The sequence below is a fragment of the Callospermophilus lateralis genome, unplaced genomic scaffold, assembly GCF_048772815.1.
Source record: "Callospermophilus lateralis isolate mCalLat2 unplaced genomic scaffold, mCalLat2.hap1 Scaffold_89, whole genome shotgun sequence".
In the NCBI taxonomy this organism is placed as follows: domain Eukaryota; kingdom Metazoa; phylum Chordata; class Mammalia; order Rodentia; family Sciuridae; genus Callospermophilus; species Callospermophilus lateralis.
The window spans coordinates 1554562-1574401 of NW_027517018.1; the positions used below are offsets into that span (position 1 = coordinate 1554562).

Consider the following 19840-nt stretch of genomic DNA (forward strand, 5'->3'; position numbering starts at 1 on the left):
TCATTTGGCAAACTTTCCCCCTACCCTTTCTGTGGGCAGATTAGAGGCTATATAATATCTAAGAGAGAAGATTAAGGCAAAAGAGTCTCTGGTATCTTATAAATAAAAAGGAAGTACAGTTTTCAGCCTAGATCTTTGATATATTCTTGCTTCTTCTCCAGATCATTGCTTATAAGATTGTTTCTATACTTATGATGATTTACAGAAAATTTTCACTTGGTCATATGAATATATATTTCCTAATACTGTATCCTGTAAAATATATTCTAAACTGTTACCAGGTTTTTTTCTGTTTATTTTACAAGTATTTTGGATTTTAGTGATTACTCTGCATTTCAAAAAGAACTGTAATGGTCAATCCTGCATCCTATTCACAGGATCAGGTAAGTCCTTACAATGCAGTTGAGCACAGGTGTGACTGAGTATCTCATGGGTATTACTGTAGAACTGCTTTTGACTACCATGAAACTTAAATTAGAAAAATAAATAAACTATAGGACATCTCATGAAACACCACTGTTCTCTTGTATAAATGAAAATCATTAGACAGGTTCAACTTATGGCCACACAGTTAAAAAAAAATACATGCTGAGTGGAAAAGTGGGAAAATGTTAATTTGCGTCTCAATTCCATCCATTTCTCGTGCCCCTATGCATTAGTCTGGGCATTTTGCTTAAAGTTACATGAACAGAAATTCTGAACTTAAGACAATCTTCGATTTGCCTGCACATCTGTTGTAAATGGAAAACTTAAGCTTGCAGTTGTCACAGAACTGCCAATATCCATTCTCAGCTTCATTTACAAATCTTGAGTGTTCCATGTTGGGAAAAAATGCTATAAAGTTAACAAGAAACACCACAGGTGTGACCAGAGAGAAAACCTTTCATATAGATGATTGGTAGATAGCATTCTCCAACTTCTTTTGTGTTCTTAAAATGTAATTATTATGTCAGACACAATGGAGATATGCATTACTCCATACTATAATCAATAATCTCATTTCACTCTCTCTCTTGAGCTCCTATGGTGAGTGACCTGACTGGATTAAAATCCCATTCTCTGCTTTACAAACATCTTCTTATTTCGCATTGATCTTTGCTCTTCCTTTCATGAATCTGCTAAGGTGATGCTCCTTTTTCCTGTACCCATTATATGTACCCATTACCAGATATATCAACTATGCTAAAATACTCATATATACTTATTTTCCAATGACAAAATAATGCTCTGCCATTATGGAACACAATCTCTATGGAAATGGAGAAAAAAAGAAGCACATCCTTTAAAGTAAGGAAGCCTTTCTAAATAATGTTTACCTATACTGTATGAGACACATCTCGTCATACCCAGGAAGAATATTAAAGTCAGTAGCATTTTATTTTTTATATAACTATTTAATTTAATAATTATGTTTCAAGGTAATCTTTGATATAAAAATTACAACCTAATTATTTAGGTTTAAAATCATAAAAGTCTTACAAAGACACTATTGGTAATATTATTATATTGTTATAATATTATTTTACAATAACATAATAATAATAATAATAATAATAATAATAATAATAATAATAATATATTAGTAGTAGTAGTGATGGGTCTGTTCATTTTCTACCATTTCTTTCTCTGTATACCTTCAGTAACTAAAATACCGTCTATCTTTAGGATTACCTACATAAAGTACATACATAACCAATTTATTGTTTTACTTTAAAATCATTTAGAAGAACATGGTGGAACATGCTTGTAACCCCAGAAATTCAGGAGGTTAAGGCATGAGGAATGCAAATTCAATACCAGCATCAGCAACTTAGCAAGACCATAAACAACTTAGTTATACCCTGTCTCAAAACTTAAAAGAAAAAAATAAGAAGGGCTATAGATATGGTTCAGGTGTTGGCAACCCTGGGTTCAATCCCCAGTACCCCAAATCTGAAATAAAGCCCGGCCTTAGAAGGTTTTCCTAATGATCTACCAATGGATTTTCCTTCCCATGTCTCAGCACTGTGCTCTGCCTTGTTCATGCCCTGCCCCCACAATACATCATCCATGAATTATAAGCTTCCACACCCTTTTGCATATTGTTCTCTCTTGCTTGGAATTCCCAATCACCTTCTTCTGCTTGGCAAAATTCTACTGATCCTACAAAGTCCAGCTCAAATGTGATGTCTTGAGAACTCTACCAAAATAAATTATCTCATCCTATTATTCTAGGTTGATTCATTTGTTGCTTATGCTAAATTATGTACTTTTATGGTTTTTTTGGACCATGGACTGAAATCAGGGGTGATTTTGACCACTAAGCCACATCCCAGACCTAATTAAAAAATTTTTTTGAGACAGGGGCTCACAAAGTTAGTGTGCTGGCTTTAAACTTGTGATCCTCCCAAGACCCTGAGATTACAAGCATGTGCCACCACACCCAACAGCTAAATTATATACTTTTCATGGGCACAAAACTCTTCTGACACATGCCATTTATGTAATATTTGATGCAGTAATGAACTGAATTGGACTTTTATTTAATGGGAGCTAGGTAATAAAGTTGGAATTACCATACTATAAAGCAACTAAATATACCTACCTGAAAGAGGAAAATAAATACATTAAAATTTTTAATTATAAAGATAGCTAAATATTCATTAAAATATTTTTAAAAGGTTTTTTTGTATGCAAGAGAAATTCTTAGTCTTACAAGCATTAGGCTACAACTCAATTAGCATTGAAACCTAATACTTAAACAATCATCAGAACTTAACATTAGTGAGCAAGGATGTCTGACAACCCCTACTTCAGAGAGTGACAACTATAATCAGGAGGAAAAATTGTCAGAATCCCTAGAAACCTATGTCAGCACTGTTCTATCTATAAATGACTCTAACAAATGATACAACAAAATTCTTTTTCAGTTTTAAAGATGAAGAGATGAAAATAAATATAACACCAAGAATTTTGCATATCTTAAATTCTTAGCTTGTATACTCTGCACCAGAATCTATACAAAGATGAGTTTTCATTTATTTGGCCAAATTCAAGATTCTTAAATAGAGAACCCTTAAACATAGTAAGTTATTCAATGCTAGTTGTTTATTATTATTATTATTATTATTATTATTATTAGTAGTAGTAGTAGTAGTAGTACCAGGGATTGAATTCAGGGGCACTCCAACTCCGAGCCACATCTCCAGTCCTATTTTGAATTTCATTTACAGACAGGGTCTCACTGAGTTGCTTAGCACCCTGCTTTTGCTGAGGCTGTCTTTGAACTCAAAATCCTCTTGCCTCAGCTTCCTGAGCTGCTAGGATTCTTGGTGTGTGCCAATGCACCTGGCTTCAATTCTAGTTGTTATTATTATTCATTATCCAAGACCCATCTTCAACATTATTTCTTTTCTCAAGCTTTCCAGTTAATCTTTAGAGTCATCGGCTTTTCCATATACCCCAGCACCGTCTTGCTCTCTTAACTTCAATATCTCCAGTTTTATATCTGTGGGACTTGTTCATGTTTCTCTCCTCATTATACCATCAGCACCTTGAAGATACAATGGATCATTGATTTCTGTTACTATCACTTCACAGAGTGCCAGGCACACAATGAGTGTTCAACATATTTTGTTTGAATAAATAAGTGAATAATTAATTTCTAAAATGCATTCATGAAAGTTAGCTTTCAACCAATTCCTAGAATGCATCTTCTTTCAAATAAGAGTCTGTTTCAAAAAGTACTAAAAATTGTCCCTCATAAATGACCAATAGCTAGCTATTTGGTCAAGAAAAAAACCATCAAGTAACATAAATTTTCTCCATCACAAAACATATAGATACATTCACTATTTCTCTTATGAAATGAATTTACAATAGAAAAAAAGATAATTGGCTAGAAAAGATAATCCAGGTCTTTGCCCTATCTTAAACTTTCAAGGAGCTTAATTAAAATAAGCTGAAGCAGCATGAAATTGTCACCATCTTTGAAGATATTAAGGTCAACAATTCTAGAATGGGTCTTCATCTGAAAAATAACAGAGCAGTTATTTATCAGTTATTATCTTCTGAGGGAACAACAGGGAAAATATAATTGGACTAGAATTATAGATATTTAGACAAGAGAAAGATGTTACTAGAAGTGTTGGGAGTCTCCCTGAGAACTCCACGGGCCTTTCAAACATGGCGGTGGGCAAATTGCCATTGGGCAGCTAGAACTCCCTGGGCCTTTCAGATAAGGAGCCTCTAATGCAACATGGCGACGGGCAAGTTGCCAGTGGGTGAATAACAAGTTGTTTTGAAAACCTTCTAATTGGCCCTCCCATATTCTGTACACATGGACAGTTCGTGCCCCCCATGAATCTTATGCAGGGCGGACATGCGTGCACAGTAGGTGATGACCTGACCTTTACTATGATTGGCCCTGGGAGCTTCCTGGTGTAAGATAACTGACTCTCAGTTTCTATATAAGCTAGAACCAGCTTGCAGTAAAGTGCTTCATCTTTGTCACTGCTATCTCTGTGTGTGCATTTTAATCTCCAACAATGAACCTTGGCCTTTCAAGAAGAATTTAGAGACATAGAAAGTATTTCAAAATAAGTCTATTAATTAAATGAAGCCCCCTCCTCAGGACTCTTTTGGTAACTTCACTCCTCAGATAAGCAAAGACATCAAAGGTACAAATTCAAGAAATTGGAATTAAAGATAATCTGAATGAGGACTGGGATTCTCTCATATTTAACACCATATACTCAACACCTAGAAAACTGTCCAAAAGAGGAGTTTCTCAATAAGAAATTCTGAATTTCAACAAGAGTAAAAAATTTAAGGACAGAATGAAAAATCAACAATTATTAACAAAGGACAACCTCCTGCAATACTGAGAGTCCTTCCTGCAAAGAACTGGTAATTCGACCAAGTTCATTGACTCCATGCCCCATCTTGATCTTGTCCAATAACTCTCCTCCTCTTCCAACAAAAATTCCTCCCAAGGAAGCCAAACTGGCCAATGCTACTTCCAAACCTTCAACCCATGCTCTGTTGACTATAACCATGGTGCTCCTGCCACACCACTAGAGCCATCCTCTCCAATGATGCCCATGACTGTGCATTAACCAAAATCCAGTGGACATTTTCCAAACATTACTTTCTAAATCTCTTCTTAGAAATGGTGCCCACTCTTTCTTCAAATTCTTTATTCTCTTAGCCTTTACGAACTGACCAGGCACGTTTCTGATTTTTACATATTTTCTTGCTTTCCCTTTTCTGCCTTCCCTCCTAAACTACTCTTCACTGCCTACCACCCTATAAGCATCTGTTTTCCTAGGTTCTGCCTTGCCACTCAGTTGTCTCTCTAAACATTCTCTCAGGTCACCCTTCTTCATTTATTTTGTTAGTTACTTATGTTTTGTAGGAACTCAAATGTCTCTAAATTCCAGATTTCTGTATTCATATATTTTTTCATAAACAAATGATTCACACCTCAGGCACAATGCCAGGTGCTGGGGATAACAATGTGAAAATAAGACAATATTTATCTACAAAGGACCCAACAGTTATTGATTGAGAAAGAAAAATAAAAGGGTAATTGCAATCCAGTGGGGGCAACTAGAAAGGTTTATCAGAGTGCTAGAAAAGCACATTACCCGCCTGCCAAAGTTAACTCAAAATGGATCAAGGAGCTAGATATCAAATCAGAGACACTGCATCTGATAGAAGAAAACGTTGGCTACGCACTACATACTGTGGGGTCCGCCTCCAACTTCCTTAATTGGACAACCATAGCCCAAGAGTTAATAACAAGAATAAACAAATGGGACTTACTTAAACTAAAAAGTTTTTTCTCAGCAAGAGAAACAATAAGAGAGGTAAATAGAGAGCCTACATCCTGGGAATAAATTTTTACCCCTCACACTTCAGATAGAGCCCTAATATCCAGAATATACAAAGAACTCAAAAATATAAACAATGAGATAACAAATAACCCAATCAACAAATGGGCCAAGGACCTGAACAGACACTTCACAGAGGAGGACATACAATCAATCAACAAGTACATGAAAAAATGCTCACCATCTCTAGCAGTGAGAGAAATGCAAATCAAAACCACTCTAAGATACCATCTCACTCCAGTAAGATTGGCAGCCATTATGAAGTCAAACAACAATAAGTGTTGTCGAGGATGTGGGGAAAAGGGTACACTTGTACACTGCTGGTGGGACTACAAATTGGTGAGGCCAATTTGGAAAGCAGTATGGAGATTCCTCGGAAAACTGGGAATGGATCCACCATTTAACCCAGCTATCGCCCTTCTCGGACTATTCCTTGAGGATCTTAAAAGAGCGTACTATAGGGATACTGCCACACCAATGATCACAGTGGCACAATTCACAATAGCTAGATTGTGGAACCAAGCTAGATGCCCTTCAATAGATGAATGGATAAAAAAATGTGGCATCTATACACAATGGAGTATTACACAGCACTAAAAAATGACAAAATCATAGAATTTGCAGGGAAATGGATGGCATTAGAGCAGATTATGCTCAGCAAAGCTAGCTAATCCTTAAAAAACAAATGCTAAATGTCTTCTTTGATACAAAGAGAGCAACTAAGAACAGAACAGGGAGGAAGAGCATGAGGAAAAGATTAACATTAAACAAAGACCACTGGGGGGAGAGAAAGGGAGAGAGGAGGGAAAGCATATGGAAATGGTAGGAGACCCTCAACGTTACACAAAATTACATATAAGAGGTTGTGAGGGGAAAAGGGGAAAACAAGGGAAAGAATTGAACAACAGCAGATGAGGTAGAGAGGGAAGATGGGAGGGGAGGGGTGGAGAGGGGAGGGGGGATAGTAGGGGATAGGAAAGGTAGCAGAATACAACAGTCACTAATATGCCATTATGTAAAAACGTGAATGTGTAACCAATGTGATTCTGCAATTTGTATTTGGGGTAAAAATGGGAGTTCATAACCCAATTGAGTCAAATGTATGAAAGATGATATATCATGAGCTTTGTAATGCTTTGAACAACCAATTAAAAAAAGAAAAGCACATTACTAGGACATTAGGACAAGGAGGTATTACTAAGCCAAGGGAAAGAAGGGTCTTTAAGGCAAGAAGAGAGTCTTAGGTGGGAAAAAGAGTCTGCCATTCAGATAGCAAACTTTAAGTCTGTGTAAGGCTACTGAATTCCATGGAGAGAGGGGAAAGCATTGAAAAAAATGGGAGATTCACTGAGTAGATATGAACTTAGTTGAATGAAAGAGAAAAATGGCAGGTAAAATCAGAAAATGGAGGAGGAGAGGATAAGACAGAAAGGCTGATGGGGGAAGGAGAGAGACAGCCTTATCCTTTATTTATCATAGACTCTGCCGTGTTGTATTAGATAGAAGTGAAGAGGTAAATGACGTGATGCTTTAAAAAATATGCCTTGCCCTTACTGCTGATAAACTACTGCTAAATCTGCCTTACTTTCCTGAAATTCTCATAGTATTCAATAGGAACCTGAGAGTTATAAAAGATAGAATTTCTATTCATAAGGACATGTTCTTAATATTTTTTTATTAACTTCAATAAGTATTTTTATGTATCAATCTAGACACAAAGCAATATTCTATATTTAGAATACAGCAGTGAGCAAGAGTATAAAGTTCCTTTCCTCAGGGATCTTGCATTCTGGCATGCACCAGATGGGCATGTTCTCTAGAGGGAGAACAATGTTGTTTATGGTAGATTTGGGCAAACCTACTTCCTATCTGAGCTAAATCTGGGACTGGAAGCACAGCTGGAGCTGTACATTCTGATAAATAGTTTCCCACATCACCTATCCTTGTGTAGCTGTCGGGCGTGATTTCAAATGCAGCTATCTACATTATTCTCAGAAGTATCTCCATGCACAACAAGCTCCTCCTGCTACATTTTGTGTAGCATTTATACAAATATCTTCTACGTTCTTCCCAGTGAGGCTAGTTGCCCCCATACCAAGCATTTTGGAAAAACTCTTGATACTAATTTTGCTTTCCAATTAAGTGGCTCTGCAGGAATCCTCGGAAACCCATCTTCAGATACAAATCTCTATGATCAGCTGTTATATTTGTTAGGTAAATATTGAGGACTTAACATCTTCTCAGCTAACATTCTGTAAAGTCTATAAAGAACAATTAACTCCCAAAGACAAAGGAGGAATCAGGGTTGGAGATACTAAGAACTTGCCCCAGGCACAGAGCTAGGCAACAGAGAAATGTGGACTGGAATACAATTTTGATAAACATCCTCTAGTAGAATAAAGCAGTGGTCAATTTCATATCATTATACTGTTTCTTCTTGTTTATATAATTGCAGATTTTCATATTTCTGCTATCCCTGCCAACATGACCTAAATGACATTTGGTCTACTAAGTATATTTCTAGGGTATTTCCCCACCTCGTCTCTCTCACTTGGCTCCAGAGAAATGCCATGAATGTGCTATTGATCTACTGAAAACACAATTCCTTGAGATTAGCAAGGGATTTGTTCATCCACTATCTTCTTCACCCATTATTTGTACTCCATGGTAGCATTATCCCTCTTACCCCCCACTGCTTAGAACTCAAAAGCAAATTGCTTCACTCACAGGTTTAAGCCTTAGCTCCTTAGCTGGTATCTGAAGTCTTCAGGGTCTGTTCCTGCACACCCCTACTGCTTCACTGTACTACAGAGCCTGAGCATACTGTTCCACCCACTGAAACAGTGCTTATCTCCTATTAAAACAGGCTTAGCTGCTCCACTAGCATCATCTTTTGGAACTACCCCCAACCCCTAAACTTCCCAGTCTTTTTATAGTACTCTTTTTCTAGGCTCTCTAGTCATCCTGCTATCTCTGCCAGTGTTCACTCGAGTATTTCAAAATAGCCTGTTCTTTTCATTTACTCTTCTTTTCCTTCTAGATTCTGAATCACCTCTGTATCCTCAATGCTATGTGTATGCCTGTACTTGCATTTAAGAGCAAAATAAATACTGATGAGTCATAAGGAAGAGTTCCCACAGCAGGATGGGACTGGCTAGGAAGATCCATGGGACATTAATAAGAGTCCAGACTATTCTCCAAAAACAAATTCACCCAGGTAGTCTACTGGAGCTATCATGATGTTAGTCAGGGATCTACCACTGTTTGCATATTGCCTCCTGATCTGGTTACCCTAAATTCTGGGCATTTGTATTCATATATCTATTAGTAGATACTTTGCTAGAAATGGGGGAAAAAACAAAAGAGAGAGAGAGAGAGAGAGAGAGAGAGAGAGAGAGAGAGAGAGAGAGAGAGAGAGAGAAGGCTAGGTGAAAAAAAGAAACACATAAAATGAACATACGACATAATGTGATAAATGGTGTCATAGAGACAGACACATAAGGGAATAGAAAGAAAAAGACTCATATGGATGGGGGGAAAGACCTCATGAAAGTGAATTCTGAGGTTCCATAAAAATGATTAAGAGTTGGCCAAGGGGGGCTGGGCATGTGGCTCAAGCAGTAGCGCCCTCGCCTGGCATGCATGCGGCCCGGGTTTGATCCTCAGCACCACATACAAACAAAAAGATGTGTCCAACGAGAGCTAAAAAATAAATATTAAAAAATTCTCTCTCTCTCTCTCTTTCTCTCTCTCTCTCTCTTTCTCTCTCTTAAAAAAAAAAAAAAAAAAAAAAAACAGTTGGCCAAGGCAACTGAAATGAGTTATTCTGGCCAAATTTACCAAAAACCAAGCAAACATCTGTTTGATTTTCTTCCTAAACAACAAAATTTCACAAACTTGAGTCTGTATAATAATAGAACCTTGCCCTCAGGTAAAATTGGGCAGCTTATTTCAATAGGCAACTGATTTAACAAATGAAGTTCTATTTTCTTCTCACAAATCACAATTTTCAAAAGAATAGAAGACACAGAGACAAATCCACATAAATACAGTTATCTTGTACTAGACAAAGATGTTGAAAACATACATAGCAAACAAATGGTGCTAGGGTTCATTTTTTTTTGTGGTGCTGTGGATTGAACCCAGGGCCTATCCATGCAAGACAAGCACTCTACCAACTGAGCTATATCTCCAGCCCCAACAAATGGTACTGGGAAAACTGGAAATTTATATGCAGCAAAATGAAATTAAACCACTATCTCTCACCATGCACACAACTCAACTCAAAGTCTATCAAGGACCTAGGAATTAGACCAGAGACCCTGTACCTAATAGAAGAAAAAGTAGGCCCAAAACTTCATCATGTCAGATTAGGTCTTGACTTCCTTAGCCAAACTCTAAATGCACAAGAAATAAAGAATGTATCCATATTAATTTCTTCCAAGTTAAAATGATGTGTTCTGTATGAGAAGCGCTGGATCCATGCTAAATTTCCTTAATGATATAAGGTTACAGCTTTGAAAAGATTATTTATAACCATTCATTCACCTTCCATGGCACATCCACACAATAAAAGAAGTCTGAAATGTCCACAAAAGGAACCGGACAAAAGCAGTAGGAAAAACAAATTCACCCAGGAAGCTTGACTAAGTTGCTTTGAATATATTTTAAGGCTGATTGTCCTTGTGATCAAATAGAGAAGTCAGCAGAGTTAAAAATAAAAATCAATCTGGCTTCTATAAGCACTGAAAATTTTTTTCTCAAAGAGTATATTTCCCTAACTGATTCTTTGGGGGTATCCTTAGGTTTTCTTTGATGCTTCCAGTTCTCATTTATTCCAAAGGAAATTCTGAGCACAAAGTACTTTCATCTTTCCTGTACTTTGGTGAAAACAGTAGCATTTCCTATCTTAGGGATAGAAAACAATAGGTTTTCTTAGTATCCATATAGAGATGATATCTTTCAAAGGATCCTTGAAAAATGAAGACCATTTTATCTGCTTCTACTTGTCAGCCAGTATATCTATTCATCCTTATGAATATTATCACAGTGCAGGACTCTTCACAAAAACTTGAAAATTCATAGTTGAGGAATTCTTATCTCATGTGCTTCTCTTATCTAAAAATTACATTAAAATTGCTTTAAGGTAAAAGTAAAATAATTATAGTTAAAATCCTTCAAGGGCAAAAGAATTAGTCTGAATTCAATTAAGTACAGTTGAGGTGTATTAAATATGACTACATGCATAAGTGTATATACAACTGTATTTCACTCTTGTTAAAGTAATTGTGGAAAGGTTTAATAGAATTATAGTACTTTTCAAATAAAAAAAAGAGATGCTGCTCTCAAAGTGCCACTACAACTTCATCTGATCCTGTCACGTGAAATTTATGAACCTTGGCTACACTGATAAATATTCTGGAGAAGGCTCCAACAGAGTCAGCATCTGTACCCTTCAAATAGCCTGGAAATTTTTTGGATATATCACACAGTAGACTAGATACTGGAATAAATTCAGTAAAATAATAATGCTCAAAAAATCTCACCATGTGTTACAGTTAATAGGATTTCCAATTCAACTATCTTTATGATTTTATGTACTGAGCATAGTGGGAACTAGGACCTGGTTAGCTTCATGAGGGAGCAGGAAAATAATCCACAATATAATACAAAAATGAAATCCAAGGGGCTGTTCACTTCTAAAGAAGAAGATCATTAATTCCAGCTGAAGCTGTAACTAAAGGCATCCTGCAGGAAGATAAATTTGAGATGGGTCCTAAATAATCAGACTCTTTCAGCAAATAGCAAGGGAGCTGATGTATGTTCTGGATGAAAGCTGAGTTAAAAGACATTGAGGGAAAATTTTAAAAAAGGAGCATACAGATTCTGCTTGCAGATTGGTTTCATGGCCCTGTTTCTGTTGAACTCAAACTTCCAATTTCTCCTTTCCCTTTTAGGCTTTTCACACATGCTATCCTCTCTGCTAGAAAATAACCTCCCTCCATTTCAAGTTTACCTCCAATCCCCTTCTTTCCCTCAATTCCTCTTTCATATCTCAGTGGAAAGGTCATGGTTCAAAGCACTCATTCCTGAAATCTTTATCCCATTCCCGATTAAGAGGGACTACCTTCCTGCACACCTGCCTAGCGCCTCACAGCTTCCTCACAGAATTTGCCTCACATATTTTTACCATGTATTAGCGAAAAGTGTATTTTATATTTATCATAACCCACAGACAAAAATGTTCTTGCCAGGCTGTGATCTTATCTATTGTTATGACACCAATATTTGGCTCTGTCCTTGGTACTTTGTAGGCAAGCAGTATTTATCAACTACATTTAAGTGTTCACCAGTTTCTTTAGTTTTACTTTGTGAGAATTTGTCACTCAAATATAATTTATGTTTTTATAAACAGGAGATATTTCAATACTTCGTATACACGAAAGAAGTCTCCAGAACTGTCCATCATCTTAGGATGATTCAGATTCTAGTTTCTAGACTTACTTTTTTTTTTCCTTCCATGGGATAATTATTTCTCATATAAAGAAAAATTCAAAACACTAAAAATTCTGTGTTCAGGACTTGGGATGTGACTCAAGCAGTATCATGCTTGCCTGGCATGCACGGGGAGATGGGTTCGATCCTCAGCACCATATAAAAATAAAATAAAGATGTTGTGTCCACTGAAAACTAAAAAATAAATATTAAAAATTATATATCTCTCTCTTTAAAAAATATTTTGTCCTCAAATTCAGAAAACAGAAATAAATTCTATGCATTTGGCTAGTTGTTAATTCACCAAAATAAGAATTATCTTAAGCTAAAAAAAGGTATAACAAAACAAAACAAAAACAACAACCAGTTGGTAAAATACAAACTAGAAAAAATATTGAACTGATACAGAAGAGACAAATATGAAACCAGAAGTTTCTGATTAATTAAAAAATAAATTATATCACATAACTCTATGAGCTTCAGCTTTATATAAAAATTTAATAACTATGGTATTATTTATAACCTAATTAATATTCTCACATACTCATTCACTTGCTCTCTAATTTTATCCTATACTCTCATTGATTTAATATGATTTTTCCATAAATGCTTATCAATAGAACATGACATTTTCTATTTCAAACCTGGATACACTGTTTTCTATCCAATGGGAAACAGTATTTTTGTGTTGAGGACATTCAGGGAGATCAGAATGTGAGCTTGGGATCTGGGACAGGATATAAGAGCTGAAGTCCCATTGTGCCTTCCTGCTGTTTGATAGCTACAAGTGAAGATGTGAAACGGCAGTGAGGCCCTGCCATCCTTCATATCCATTCCATGTCAGGGGTGCATACTCACTAATATTTTATTTTTTCTGCAGACACAGAGAAAAGTGATAGGTCTCAAAGAGATGCTATCATGGGAATAGTTAAAACACATGTTTTTGGCAGACATTTCTTGGTTGTGAAAATTGTCCAGAATATATGGCTCTGAGGTTGGTACCTGTGTGTAGTATTTCTATTTATTACAGAAAATGTGCTTAGCTTTTCAAACCTCTTTTTTAAATGTGCCATTCTTTATCCACAAAGGCACAACTCAAAAGAACATTTATTTTGAATAATTGTCTTGTTTTCTTCCTACAGAGATGATGAATTTCATTTAAATATCCCGAATTGTGGGCTCTAAAAAAAATCAGTATGAAGCTATCATTTCACAAAAATAAAATATCACAGCAGCCAATATATAATGTCTTTCCTTCTGAATTTCATTATTTCCCATTTATTTTATACTGAAAATATTGCATTTAAAAATAATAATCTAGGCCTCTGAAACTGCAAGGACTATTTTAATATAGGAACTGTTCACATTTATAGTTTTATGTCATTAGTCACCACGTAGTAGTGCTTTTTACCAATAAAGAAGATGCATTAAAATGAAAGGGTTTGGTAATAATAAATTACCTTTAAGTAGGCAGAGGAAAATGAGGCTGATAGAAACTATGCCTGATGGCCACAGGGAATAAAAAGGAAAGTCGTAGGTAGAGAAGAGAATAGAGATGGGTGAGGATAGTGAAGGGAGGGAATAATTATAAATTTGTCTGAATATCATAGCTAAAAATTATGCATGCTGCTTCTCTTAAACAGGTGAAAAAAATCAATCAAGAACATTACCCACTTAGGAGATTGAGGCAGGAGGACTGCAAAAGTCTAAGGCCAACCTGAACAATATAAATTCCCTGACACAAAGGAAGATAAAAAGGGCTGGAGGTAGAGCTCAGTGGTAGGGCATTTCCCTTGCACATGTGAGGGCCTGGGTTCAAGTTCAGTACCTAATAATAACAATAATAGTAATAATAATAATAAATAAAATTTAAAAATTATCTGACTTGGGCCAGGAAGGAGGTTATGTTTTAGAATATCTGTGAGACATTTATGCAGTTCAGTCTCACTCATAGGGGAAACATCCAGGTATGTTCAGGCACCCAGAATCAGGTCCATCATGCAAGTGATAAAGGTATCCAGACCATGTTTTGGTGGATTTCCACAGGAGATGGGAGGATACTGGTTAAACCAGTCAGTTGGCTGTGGCTTGCTTTACTACCTCCTTGTGAAAACTTCAGCCATTTTTAAGATTATTTGTAACTAACGCATGTAGTAGATGTAGATAGCATTAACTCAATAAAATTTTTCCAATAGCTTTTCTGTTGTTCTTACAATAATCCCCAAATATCTTACAATGGTCTACCACCTTATAGAATCTGGGTCTGAATATCTCTCTCAGTGTGTACTAGAATCACACTGACTTTCATTGTCTCCACCAACAGGACAGCTTGTTTATATGACATCCATTCACTGATTTTGTCAAGATTGTCCCCCATATTTTGACAAGGCTGCCTCCTTGTAAGTCAGGCTAATGTTTAAGTCATTACTCACTACCCTCTCTGGACTATCAAACTCCTAATGCATCAACTTGCTTTCTATTTTCTTCAATGTACTTTCACTGTCTGAAAAACTTTGTTTATAGATTTATTTTCTTGTTCATTTTCTGTTTTCTCCATTCCCATAAGAATGGAAACCTCAAGTAAACTGGACGAATGAATTACAAGGGCAAAGAAGGACTATGGGCCATGGGTAATCTCTGACACCAAAACTGAGTAACAGAATTCACTTTCAGTGTAAAATGTTCACTCAATTCATTGAGATGGCCTCATTAAATATTTTTTTTAAAAAGACATTAAAGAGAAAAAGAATCTGTGCCTTAAATCTTGGTTTCCTCACATATTTGTCTGGGTAACCTAAGTTCCCTTTATACAATGGAAATGACATATAGATCTCATTAGGTTTTAAAACAATTCACATAACTTGCCTAGTATTGTTACTGGCACTTGATATATTCTCAAAATTGGTATTCTGTATTATGGCTATCATCTTCTTTTCAGTAGAGAATTACTTCCATGAACTCTTGGCCATTCTAGGGCAATCTCTATAACTAGAGTGGAGTCCTTTGTCTCTGCTCATCCTTTTCCCTTCTCCTCTCTCTTGGTGACAGTTTGCCGCTCCTTTGTGGCGTTGAACCCATTCAGAAATGGGCCTGTGACCTATTCTGAGCTAATGCTACTCTGGTCCTTGGCTAGAGCTGGCGGACTTGGGAACATTTTCTCAATCTTCTGCGAATGTTATACTAGTTTGGAGTAACCATCTTTACCCAAGAGAATAAAAGGAGGCCCAAATATGAAGTCCACAGATAGTAAAGAAATACTAGCAGATAGAAAGCTAAACAGTCTCTTGAGGAACTCATAGTCCCAGATCGCACTGTCCCTGTAACAGCCACAGGCCCTGGGCATCTCTGGTATGTTAGCCCATATATTAATTTGCTTGGGCCTATTTGAGTTTGGTTTCTGAAATTCACAATCTAAAAAATGCCTTCCAATCAAGCACTAGTTTGTTGTAAGGCTAAGGAGAAAAAGGTTTTTTTCTGGCTTCCAATTTGCAAGTAAATTAATGTCCAATATGAAATGATTTCTAGTGTACATATAAAAAAGGCACTAGGATTATGAGGAAACAGAAATCTCAGAACTACTTTTCAAAGAGCCCAGTAAATGCCCCCTTAAAATGGTTAATGTTGGCTTGAGGCTCTGTAAATCAAGAACAAATTGCCCATGAGCAATTTAAGACTATTTGTGCTTACAAAGTAACAAGAAAAATTAAGGAAGAAATTAGCACCTTATTCAAGAAACAAGCAGGAAGAGAAAGTACTATTGGAAGGAGGAAGATCATTACCTTTCTCTTCAAAATAAATCCAACATGCAGCAAGCAGGATGCAGAGCAGGCAATTACTGACAAGGGCATCTAATTTGCACTGAGTTCATACTTTTCAAAATTCTTTCTTGAGGAAAGATATACTAAAATGTTTTCTTAGGAGAATATGATAGCATGTAACTCATTCATGTGCTATTTTCTAATAAACATCAGGAATCCGGTTTAGGTGAGCATATATAATATTTCTATAAGACTCCACAAGGCTGAGAATGGTAAACCACACCTCCACTCTTTTCTGTTAGTTATGCTTAAATATTTTAATGCAATGAAGCACATTTGTGGAGAGCATCTTATGGAAAACCCTTTGATAAATACAAAGGGGGATATGGAGATCAATTCATTTCTCATCTCAAAGAGCTTTCACTAGATAGAGAGGATGAGAATTCTGTACACATAATTCTATTATTTAGGAGGAGAAGTACTGGATTATGCAGTAATCATAAAGTAAAAAGACAGGGTGGAAAAATGATGTGATATTCATTTTGGCCTGAGATTGTGGTTCTCAAATTTGAGTTTACAAAAGAATCACAGGGAAGGCTTTGTTATTACCTAGGCTGCTGGACCCATCCCAGAGTTTCTAGCAAGTCTGCAGCTGGTCTTGGAAACATCCTTTCAGAATCTAGATCTAGGCACCATTTTGGGGAGCTTCTAAAATATTCTAGTGCCCAGGCTGCACTGGAGCTCCAAAATAAAAGATAGTTTATAAAGGAGAGTCGACTTTCTCCCAGAGTGGGACATTGAAACTTCAGATTTGCTTCTTGCTGTGAAAAGAGTCAGTAAGTTGTATACCTTTAAGAAATAGTGATCTAGACAAGGTGATCATGCAGGGGCAGTCTAAGAGACATTTCAGATTCATCAGGATCTTGAACTACATTTTAAGAGGAGGTAAAAATGATTAATGGATTTAAGACTGAGAACTTCATAAAATGATATTTTATTGAAGAACCAGAGAATGGAGGAGAAGGGCCAGGTTTGTGAGACCAGGTAAGTAGGCAAAGCATTCCTAGAGGAAAATGCCAACCCATTGTCTTAACCACCTGAACCTATACCACCTCCAGCTGAATGTTTTAGGAATTATATTCACAGTGGGGCCCCATCATAGACAAAACCCAAAAAATGCCACAATAGTATTTTTGAGTAGAGTATTTTTTCCCTTTATAAATAAAAAGCCTAGGGCTAGGGATGTACCTCAGTGGTAGAGTTCTTGTTTAATATGCATAAAGTCCTGGGTTTGATCCCTAGTGGCACAAAAATAAACAATAAAAAGCTTAAATTTTTCAAGCAATTTAAAAAAGATACATATGCCAATATTATTGAAAATTAAAGCTACTAAATTACAATAAACTTCTCTCCACTGTTGGTGGTTAATTTTTGCAGCCATTTATCACTGTACCATATCAATATTTAGGGAAAAGTTTAACATACAAGCATTAACATATCTATTTGTAAGAAGATACTATTCTAATACCCTGTGTCCTGTCATATCTTCCATGTGGAAGATATTCTCCCCATGAGAAGGCACCAGCTGTTCCGTATACATGAAGGAACCTATGCTACCCTTAATCCACTAAGTCTCCTTGGGGACACCACTATAACATGTCAAAGTCCCCTCTCCCCTGGAAATGGCCTACAATGTATTTATTCTCTTTATCTTTTTAAAAGTTGAAACATTAATATGAAAATTTTAAGAACACTTTCCTTTATCATTTTTATTATAAATAAGATTATCCATTAGAATAAACAAAATCATAAACATTATAAGAGGACTTCATATCAAAGTAAAAATAATAAATAATCTAATATAATGGAAATGTCCCAAACCTTATTGTTGTGTTCAAAATAGACATTTAAAAACAAAAATGATGCCAACCTGGGCAGTTACATACCTGAGTTTCTGGTTGTACTGCTTGACCTTTTCCAAGGAGGCTGCATTTATCTGGGCTTGAAATTCTTCCATTAATCTCTATAATTATATCCTTCCAGGCTCTCCAGTGCTGTGTAGACAAGTTAGTGTACTTTATATGCAAATTTATAACTCAATTTGTCCACATTTAGTCAACTTTTACTATTAGTAAATGTGCGAGATAGCGCCAAATAGGAACATACATTCAAGACACTGAATACATACATGCAAAGCTTGAAAGAGAATCCAAACTGTTTTTCTACTCTCAAAATAAACACCAAACATTTGGTGATTTTTATGTTAAGTGGGCAAAGGAAATTTCTAGTTTGAACTGTCATCTATTTTTAAAACATTTTGTATGCACTGTAGAAGACTAGAATATGCCACCCCAAAATATGCCTCTTTGGCATAAGGATTATTTTGAGCTGGTTATTTTGAGAAACTGCAAACACTGGAGAAAACTCTGAAAACAAAAGAAGTTATCTTTTGTATGGGAAATTTGCATCTGTAAAGAAAATCTGCATTTGTAAGTGTCTCTTTCCCACCAGGAAGAGGGGTGACTGATTTAAAGGACTTTGATCACTTGCTGTTTCTAGTTACCTCCAAGTGAGGGAATCCTTCCCCACCCTTCTTTCTTTGTTTCAGTGGATGATACTACAGTGGGCTCCCTCATCCTCACTATGTACCTTCCAAGACACCAGCCACCCTGTGGACTGCTGAAACCACAGACTGCCAAGATCCTGTATATCTTGTATTTCTTCCTCTACATTATCACACAACTGTAATGCCTTTTCCATCTTAACTAAGTACTCATCACTGGTTATGACTCTAACTTTTGCAGTTTGTGCTGTGACAGTAAAACTATCTTATTTTCCTTTTTCTTCTTCACTATTTCATGGGGAGAGGATCTACTCTCCCTGAAGACACTAATCAAGACTATCAAAAGTTTTCACATTTTCAAATAAAGGAGGAACTTTTGGGCTTCTTGAGATATCCTAATTGCCAGCATCAATGTTCTTGAGACTTGGGGCTGTTATTTAGTAAAATCAAACTCACTTGGAGATAAACACTGTAGTACTGCAACAGTCAATGATGTGATAACTGGGACCACTGACTAATGGGTAGGTGGGGGAAAGAAACCTGGACACTGGAAAAGAGGACAGCTCATGTCCTGAGTGGGATACAACACACCACACTGCCCAGGATGGCAGGCATTCTAAAACACAGATTGTTCATTGCCCGAATTTTCCAATTTAATATCTTCAGACCATGGTAGACAGTGGGTAGCTAAAATCATGAGACTTGAGAGTACAGCTAAAGGGAACCACAGAATGCAAACCTGGATAACCTGCATAAGTTAAAAGCCACCTCCTGGAAATTCACTCACTTCTCCATGGGTGTCTCCTACATATGCAGGACATGTCCAAGTTATTAAACTTCTGTTTTTCTCTTGTGAATATGTTTTTTTGTCATAGGTGCTCATCCCAACAAAGAACTATGAAGAATAGAGAGGAAATTATTTTCTTCCCCTATCATAATCTTTGTGAAACTAAACTCAAGCTCCAAATATATAACTTATGCATATAATACACACATATGCACATATATTATGCATACACATTCAGAACAGATGAAGAGGAAGAACTGTACGTGAACATATACCAGAATTTTAAAAGAGGAAGTCATTACTATCCATGTATATTTACAATCTTATAGCCTCAATCAAATCAATCAATGTTAGTGAAATAATT

The 19840-nt window shown here is 36.3% G+C and overlaps 1 pseudogene; it reads right to left on the reverse strand.

Annotated features, from left to right (window-relative positions):
• LOC143390109 (microfibril-associated glycoprotein 3 pseudogene) overlaps positions 1 to 19561 on the reverse strand; it is a 38469-nt pseudogene extending 18908 nt beyond the window's left edge.
• Positions 19562 to 19840: the final 279 nt, after the last annotated feature.